Here is a 9931-nt window from a genome sequence, read left to right as displayed (position 1 = left end):
ATAGATTATTACAAGATATTGAGTATAGTTCCCTGTGCTATACAGCAGGTCCTTGTTGTTTATCTATTTTATATATAGTAGTGTGTATCTGTTAATCCTAAACTCCTAATATATCCCTCCCCCCCTTTCCCTTTGGTAACCACAAGTTTGCTTTCTATGTCTGTGAGCCTGTTTCTGCTTTGTAAATAATTCATTAGTATCATATTTTTAGATTCCACATATAAGCCATATCATATGATATTTCTCTTTCTCTGTCCACTCGGATGCCTTGCTTTTTTTTTTTTTGGCTGCGCCGTATGGCACGTAGGATCTTAGTTCCCTGGCCAGGGATCAAACCCATGACCCCTGCAGTGGAAGTGCGGAGTCTTAACCACTGGACCACCAGGGGAGTCCCTCAGATGCACTTCTGATTCACAAACATTCTTAACCTTCTTAACCGTCAATATGTTTTCAAATACCCGCCATTTTAGGGAACTGTTGGACAGGCTGCCTTTAAGAGGTGGCATTAAACCAATACACATCCAGAGAACTCCACTGACAGAGGAGGCCATGGATAGATCTTGATGTCTCAGTGACCTTTCTGCAAAACGGGGTCTAGGTTGAGAGTATCAAGCCCAGCTTAGGTACCTAAATTCTCCAACCATCTGCAAACCCTTATATGTTTAGAACTTTCAACTTCTTTTTCCCCCTCTTAAATACTTTCTCACAACGGGTAACGAAAAGCAACATTGGTCAGTGTGGTTTTCAATTTCTTTCTTTTCCTTTCCCTGCCATGCTGAGAAGGAGTCCGCTAGTTAAAGCAGAGGCAGCAGGTGGGAAAGAGACAAAGAGACACCCTCAGACTGGAGTCTCAGCCTTGGCGTGGCCGCGGAGCCTAGGAGTTCCTTCCGGCTCCTGGCTGTCCCTGAACGTGGCCTCCTTTGCCGGTTTCTGTATTCTAGTCACTGCCCCAGGCAAGTACAGACCTCTAGTGCCTTTCAAGTGGATCCAGAAGATATTTTTGAACACTTTTTCTGTTTAGCCAATTTACCCAAGCACGAAGTAAGCAACACAAGAAGGTGTGACTTTTGCTTACACCAGAGCACTGCAGGGTGTATAGCACACATATTTAATGTCATCTATATTTAATAAATGGGCACATGTAGTATATGAATACTTGTTTTAGTGAGTCCTTGCTTTTGCTTGCTCACACGCACTCCATGCTTTGCACGTGAGTCATCTTAGCAAGCACACCAGCCACCTCGCCAGCGTCCTTTTCCAAGGAAACTCAATTACCCCTGCATACATTTCATGCAGGTGAGCTGTGGCCGGAGGAGCTGGGCTGCCTTCCACCGTGCTCTGCCATGGACTGGGGTTCCTGTGATAGGACCACTGGAGATGCACATGAGAAAAGAAGCATATGGCTGTCGACAAACAACCCTGCATCTTCTAATTTATCCCAAGTTCACAGATGGGTAACCCGAACTTCAGGGATTGCCCAAGGTCATGGAGTTGACTGTTAGAGGCAGAAGGGGCCCTACACTTCTGACTTCTAATTCCTGGTTGGCTCCTTCCTTGTCTGAAAATAAAACACATTAGTAACATACCTTGATGCTTTCTTTTCTGTTCTTTTCTTTTTGATTGATGCCACCTACCATTTTCCTGTCACAGTGGGACATAAACAGAATATACCTACACCACTCAGTCATTTCTAATACACCTTAAATCTTATATCCCCCGCGCCTTGAACTTGTGCTTTTTCATACAGTAGCTGTAGTTCATATATATACAACTGTCTGCTTCAACTAGTGGATGTGTTACCAAAGGATTGTGGGCAATCGGGTTTTTGACTCTCTTCTCCCTGAATTATATTTTCTGATGTTGTTCTTATTTTTGATTAGACTTCAATAATGTCTTCTTACTCTACTCTAATTGATCACCTTTGTTGTTAATTTTCTTAGCCACGTCCCCAGCCTCTCTGGTAAGTAATTAGGAGTCAGTAAATGCTCACTAAATCACATTCTTTATAATGGTAAAGACAATGGTCATGAGAATAGGATTTGGAGGCAGATAAGACCTGTATTGGAATCTTGGCTTTTCCCAGACTACTTGGGTCACTTCATGCAAATTAACTAAATCATTCCATAAGATTAGGATAATAATCTTTTGAGGGCTATTGAAGTATAATATGAGATAATGTACAAACACCTAGTACAGTGCCTGACACATATTAATAAGCTTTAGGTATCATTGATGACGTGGGGTAGGTACCGTGCTAAGCTCTTGAGGACAAATAGAAAAACATGGTCCTTCCACTCAGTCACATGAGGTGACAGACATGTAGCTGATCAGTTATAAAACAGTGTAATACCCGCCGGAATAGAAGGCTCCAGGTGCTACCGGGGCACGGGGATTCATACAGCAGAATCATATTTAATTTTCACAAGTCAAACCATGCATGGTCTGCTTCCTCTTTCTTAAATATGCTGGACAACTATATTTTCATATGTATTCTTTGTGTTATCACATATATTATAAATTTATACCCTTGTATTATGAAATGGGTTTTATTCACAAAACCATGTATACTACATTCATGGGAGATTTGGGGGATTTTGAAGCGTGATTTTCATTATTTGTGATTCTAGTCTTACGAATCTAACCCTTCCGTCCTGCCAGATGCTATTTACCTGTAACTAGGTTTACTCTGAGGAGCTGAGAAGGTTCTGCTGGATTGGTTCATTAATCTAGAACATTCACTGAGCTGACAGAGACTGAGCTAGTGCCGTGGCCACACACTGTGCTGGGAGGGAGGGCGTAAAGCAGCTCAACCCAAGGGCCCAGGCCTTGTCCTCAAGGGGCTTCTATGTAAATGGGGGAGGCAGACGGGCAAGCCACGCTCAATATATCACTAGAGGTTTGAAGCAAGGGGAGAAGAGCTGATTGATTCCGCTGGGGCAGAGAGCAGCCACAGACGGGCGGGGAGGCAGAACCTTGCAGGGTGAGTGAGTAATCACGGCCAGTTAGAGTCAGAAAATCTTTTTCTTCTTCAGAGAGAAGAGTTGCAGGTAACAGCCTACAGGCAGAGGCATGAAGTGATTAAGGCAGACAGATACATTACCACGTTTCATTTTGAGAGACTGGAAAAGAAGAATCTGTTCTCAGGGGCAGGGTTTTATCCCAGATGACATCAGCGGGCTGCCAGAGGTCTTCTGTGCAGTGGGCAAGACTCATCCTTCCAAATGGAAAGGACATTAACAGGAAATTAACGAGAGAGAAGTGGTATGAAACATGCTTTGGGAACATTCTTTTTGTGCTTATTTAAAATATAAATGTATTCAATTATATTAGTAACTGAACAACATGCATAAATTTATTAGAAATAAGGGGGAAAAAACCTTGTAATCTTACCTTCCTAGAGATAACTACTGTTGGTATTCTAACGACCAATCTTCCAGATTTTATAATATGCAAAAAGGAATGAATAGGAAATCAAACAATATCTATTATTATTTTTATTTATTTATCTATTTATTTATTTATTTTTGGCTGCCTTGGGTCTTCGTTGCTGCGCATGGGCTTTCTCTAGTTGCGGCGAGCGGGGGATACTTTTCAATGTGGTGCACGGGTTTCTCACTGCAGTGGCTTCTCTTGTTGCGGAGCATGGGCTCTAGGTGTGTGGGCTTCAGTAGTTGTGGCACGCAGGCTCAGTAGTTGTGGCTCGTGAGCTCTAGAGCGCAGGCTCAGTAGTTGTGGCGCATGGGCTTAGTTGCTCTGCGGCAGGTGGGATCTTCCCAGACCAGGGCTCCAGCCCATGTCGCCTGCATTGGCAGGCGGATTCTTAACCACTGTGCCACCAGGGAAGCCCAATATCTATTATTTTGTACACTCTTCTCACTCAACATTATAGCATGAATATCTTCCTATATCAAAAATATATGCAGCTTATTTCAAAAATATTTTAATATATATGTTTACCAGGCAAAATAATTGTTATAACTTTAAGAATGAAAAAGTAGCAGTAAAAGACAAATGCTACAAACTGGTAAGTATAACTTACTGATATACTTGGAGTATCTACTAGACCCTGTAAGTCTATTTAAAAAGCAAAACAAAACAAACAACCACAATAAAACACACCCAAAATAGAAGAGAGGACTAAAAGGTAGAGACAGACCCTTATTATGTTATTACTACTCGATAAAAGTAATGAGACTTTTTATACAAGACAGTCACTTGCTGGGCATTGACTGACATGCATGTCTGTGTGTGAGAGAAAATCAAGATGGACTTTCCTGGGAGGGGCCTAACCACCGTGACCTCAAGAGAATCGTGACCTTATCGTGGCCGGAATCTCCTCATTTCCAAAAAAAGGAGGGCCATGAGAGATCTTCTCTAGCATGTATTGTGGCCCTTTCCACCTTTTCAAAAGACCTTGTCTTTGGGGAGAATGGCTTATTTTAGGAGGCTCGAATATCAGTTAGAACAAACTGTGCTCCAGAAGGGGCCGTAATAGACACTGGGTTTCAAGTTCTGATTCGAGAGCCTCCTATTCTAATTCAATTCAAAGCTGATTATTTACAGGCTCTTCTCTAAGAAGAAGAAGTCAAGGGGCTTCCCCGGTGGTCCAGTGGTTAAGACTCCGTGCTTCCACTGCAGGGGGCAAGGGTTCAATCCCTGTCAAGGAACTAAGATCCTGCCTGATGTGTGGCCTGGCCAAAATATTAAAAAAAAAAAGAAAAGAAAAAAAAAGAAGTCAATAATGTGGTGTGACAGGCTGGGCTGAATGTTAGGAAGCCAAATTAGAGGCACACGAGACAGGGCTGGGGGAGGACAGGGCAGAGGAGGGCTGGGGTGTAGGCGGGGGCTCAGCTGCCCTTGCTACTCAGCTCTGCACTAGCAGCTATTGCCCAGTGTCCTCTGCCAGTTCGAGGTCCTCTGTGGTTCATTGCCTGTGTCTCCCGGGAGATGAGATGGCTCAAAGACAGTCCATGTGGGACCTCTCTTGTTCCTGCTGCCATCTGCTCAATGGGCTAAGACACATGGATTTTGTAAGGGAGACGGTCTGGCAAAAAGGCCCCATAGGGATTGAAGCAGGTAGAGGCTGCAGAGATGAATGCCAGGGAGGAGTCTAAGCATGAACCATCACTACCACCACCACAATACTTAGAACGTATTGGATCTTTTCTCTGTATCAAGGACTGTGATCCACACTTTACATTTGTTTACCACGACCCTATTAGTGGATACTGTTATTATTTGTACTTGATAGATTAGGCAGTGGAGACTTGGAAAGGTTATATAACTTGACCAAGGTCACACAGTGCAAGGCAGAGTTGGAGTCTGAATTCATGCAGTTTGACTCCAGAATCCATACTATTAGGCAATGCCACACGACTGTCTGGATGTGCAGAAGAGAGGGGGACAGAAATCGAGGTGGTGGTGGGATTTGGGGCAGGGTGGGCAGGGGGCAGAGTCAGGAACAGATTTAAATAAAAAACTGGCAGAAATGGGGAAGTCTAGAAGGGAATCGGTTTTGATATATATATTCTGTGCATTTATATATAGCCTGTTTCTTTCTCAAATGGGTTTGAAGTAGTTTAGATTCAATATCTTAATTTCTTAACATTTTTCTTATGGCCACAGACTGAACGTCATTAATGTTTATAACCTAGCCCATTCACAAATTGCATCCCTGTACATCTGACCTTTTAAAAAAATATGTGACAATTTTTAAGGCTAATTGTTGGAAGATCTGTTTCATTACTTGGTTATAAGAACACTGAAGAATGGTTGTAACCCCTGACTATATTTCAATTTCACAAATCTTGCATTTATGCTGAAACTGCTGAGATAGGAGTCTTAGTTGAGCAAATGAGTAGCAACGAGAAAAGAAAGAAACAGGATAAATAAAAGAAATAAATAGAAAATATATCATTTGCTTGGACATTGGTTGGTTTTAGCATTAAAATATATGAAAACATATGAACCAAAAATATGGAACTACATTTGTAATATTTTCATAAGTAGTTATACTATGAGCCTATATTTGAACTTTATTTTTATATTCTTGCATATAAAGACTGCCCTTTGCTTTGCATCTCAGGCTGTTAATAACAAATTTCAAAATGGTCAAAGAAGAGCATTGGGAATGTTTTGTAAGTTTGGGAATGTTTTGTAAGTTTGTGTTCTTTGCCCATAGGCCATTCTCGTGAGCTAGAGAAAGTAGAATCCTAATTTTATTTATTTATTTTTAAATTAATTTTTGTTGCAGTATAGTTGCTTTACAACGCTGTGTTAGTTTCTACTGTACAGCAAAGTGAATCAGCTATACATATACATATAACCCCTCTTTTTTGGATTTCCTTCCAATTTAGGTCACCAAAGATCAGTGAGTAGAGTTCCCTGAGCTATCCAGTAGGTTCTCATTAGTTATCTATTTTATATAAAGTAATGTATATATGTCAGTCCCAATCTCCCAATTCATCCCACCTCCCCTTTTCCCCCTTTGGTGTCCAGACATTTGTTCTCTACATCTGTGTCTCTATTTCTGTTTTGCAAATAAGATCATCTATACCATTTTTCTAGATTCCACATATATGCATTAATATAAGATATTTGTTTGTTTCTTTCTGACTTACTTCACTCTGTATGACAGTCTCTAGGTCCATCCATGTATCTACAAATGATTCAATTTTGTTCCTTTTTATGGCTGAGTAATATTCCATTGTATATGTATACCACATCTTCTTTATCCATTCTTCTGCCGATGAGCATTTAGGTTGCTTCCATGACCTGGCTGTCATAAATGGTGCTGCAATGAACATTGGGGTGCATGTGTCTTTTTGAATTATGGTTTTCTCTGGATATATGCCCAGTAGTGGGATTGCAGGGTCATATGGTAATTCTATTTTTAGTTTTTTAAGGAACCTCCATACTGTTCTCCGTAGTGGCTGTATCAATTTACATTCCCACTAACAGTGCTAGAGGGTTCCCTTTTCTCTACACCCTCCCTAGCACTTATTGTTTGTAGATTTTTTTTTAACGATGGCAGAATCCTAATTTTAAAACTGAGCAAAGCAGAGAAGGAGAAGGTGATTCTCAGCCAGCCTTGTAGAACCACCACTGAACTGGGTCCAATGACCCCTGAGCCAGTGCTCTCTCTGGGAGATTCATTCTCCTCCATTTTTTCATTCTAATCCACTTTGAGGGCTCCTGTGAAAGAGAAATATTTGAATGGTCAGAGCACAGCACTCAAGACAATCTCTGGAAACACTGCAAGAATTTTATAGGAAGAGCAGATCATGGGGGACCATCCACCCATGAGGTCAGGAGGCCAACTCTTGCCTCAGTGTGGTCACTAAGTAGCTGAGTGACCCCAGGCAGTTAGTATTTCGTGACTATAGGAATAACTAGCTTTCAGGTAGTGAAACACGCACTCTGTGATTATGAGACAGAGTAAATGCTTTTTTTTTAAAGGGGAGAATCTCTCGCCTTGATGGTGAATTTTCCCCCCATTGTCGCAGAATCTCTTTGGCTTGCTTGCAGCTTCTCTCAAGGTCCGTGTGCATGTTCTTCTTTGGGCTAATCAGCTACTCAGTTCAGCCGGGTCGCCTGTCCGGGGACCAATTTTATAGTTTGGAAACTTGAGTAGATTATCCAGGCCTGTGGCCACAACTCTCACTTTCTCTTTCTGTCTTTGCTTCTCTGATGCCATTTCTTCCTGAGAGAAGAGGAAAAAACCAATGCTGGTCAATTTGGCTATCCCTAGGAGTTATGATTTTTGTTTTTGTTTTTTGCATGAGAGGAGATTGATTCGGACAGATAAAGTGAGGTGGATGGGGAATCTTATTTGTTCAGCCTCCTTCTGTTCCTAATTACCAGGAATTACAGCAAGGTTGGCAGGATTTTCCAAAGGATTTATGATATTTTTAAGGAAAGTGAGGAGAAAATAAATTTGGTAAAAATTTTCTCAGTTTTGAGGATTCATTTTGCTTTATGTTTGGTCATTTTGTTTTTAGTTCAGCGTTTTAGGGGAAAAGTAAACCCAAACCACAAGTTTATTACATTGTAACAAATTACAGGGCACACCTGTATATTTTGCGGCTCCCTTCTATGGAAAGAGAATTGCTGTCAGTCTTCAAACAATAAGGATTCTGATTAAAGTTATGGAGTGCATGATTAAACACTAACATCTGAGATGAATAACAGGGAATGAAGGCATTTTGTCATAATTTAATTTTTATTCGTTTCTAGAAAAAAATTGCTCAACATAAGCTGGGCCCACTCAAATGGGGGGCATGCATATGTTACCCGTTCTGCCAGGCTCACAACCAATTGGAGTGTTAGCTATTTATAAATTCAAGGTTGACTGAAACCTTCTCGCCACCACACAAGGCTCCCTCCTTAATAAAAGAAGATCCACTGGTAGGTGTTGGGAGCAAATGTTTAACAAGAGTTTTCCGGCCCTGAAATATGGAGGAGGAGAGGAAACGTATGGCAGTAGCTACTGAGGCCATAGACTGCGGGATAAAAAGACTGGGAAAGATGGATGGGGAAAGAATCGGCGTGTCCATATGGGGACCTTCATTGACTGGGAAACCGGAGCGGGGGCGGAGGGGGTGGGTGTAGTAGAGAAACTTGATGAGAAAAGAATGATGAAGAGAAAAGCAGGTGGTTGCTTTTGACGCTAGATGGATTTGCTTCCAATGGGAACTTGAGGTGCTTGTTTGGGAAGGGAAGTCCGAGCCACTTGGCAAGCTGTTTCTGGTGTGTTGCTCTATTGCTGGGAAGAGGGAAGACAAAGAGAAAAACTCCTTTTCCTTTGCACGGAAGTACTTAAATTTGGGAACTTGTATAGTTACTGAGAGGCGGGAGATGGAAAGAATATTTAACAGGGCACATTGGGTTACAAGTGCCAGAAAAACCAACCCAAAATGGCTGAAGAAAAGAAATGTGTAGGCTCCCCCCTAGAAAAGTCAGGGACAGCCTGGCTACAGGAATAAGTGTATCCAGGGCCTCAATAATAAATATAGATCTTTCCATCTCTCCATTCTGTTCTCCTTCATCATTGCTTCATTCTTGAACTCCACATGTTGGCACAGTAGTCGCCTCTACCTCCAGGCCAGTATCAATCTAGATTGTTGTCTGTGGGTAGATAGCTTACTTTCCTCCAACAGCTGAACAATGAAAAAATCCTGGGCCTCAATTTTCCTTGAACTGAATTGGGTCACATGCTCACCCTTGAGCCAATCGCAGGCAGCCAAGGAGAATGGAATGTGCTGATTGGCTAAGGCCTGGGTCACATGGCTGCCCTGGAGTTAGGGGTGGAGTCAGATCCAGTGAAACATTAGAACTGAGAGCAGACCTGGGAGTGGTTGCTAGGCGCCAGAGAAAGGAACCTCCTGTGTGTGGAGTGCAGGTAGGAGGGGCTTTGTTCACATTTTCCCATGCAAACCACCCTTCCTATGAGAAAGTCATTATTGCCACCATCTTGTAAATGAGTAAACTGTAACTTAGAGAGATTAAGTAACACTTGTGATACTAGTAAGTGGAGGAGCTGGGGTTTGAACCTGTGCCCACTGACTCTGCTAGTATTCTTTATGTATCACCAACATCAAAACCCAGGCCCTACTGATCATCTAACCAAATCCTCCTCAGCTATTTGCCTTTTTTTTTTTTTTTTTACAAGTATAGGTCTGTCGAGGATGACACTGAGGCATCTGTCTGTAGGAAGGGTGGGGAATATCACCTTTGCTGGCATCAGAACCCCTTACATTTAGCTCTATAAAAATACAAAATCCTGAGCTGCCATCTGGGGTCTACAGACTGTCAGAGTCGCAGGGTAAAGGGAGGACTCCGTTTCCCTCCCTCCTCCCTTAGAGCAGATCATCATCACCTCACACCTACTTCTACCTGGCACCCTGGGCTCTCTTCTCTCAGTGGTAGTATC

The sequence above is a fragment of the Delphinapterus leucas genome, chromosome 14, assembly GCF_059928025.1.
Source record: "Delphinapterus leucas isolate spDelLeu-1000000601 "Yukka" chromosome 14, BTC_Dleu_Yukka2, whole genome shotgun sequence".
Taxonomy (NCBI): Eukaryota; Metazoa; Chordata; class Mammalia; order Artiodactyla; family Monodontidae; genus Delphinapterus; species Delphinapterus leucas.
This window is presented reverse-complemented; position numbering follows the sequence as displayed.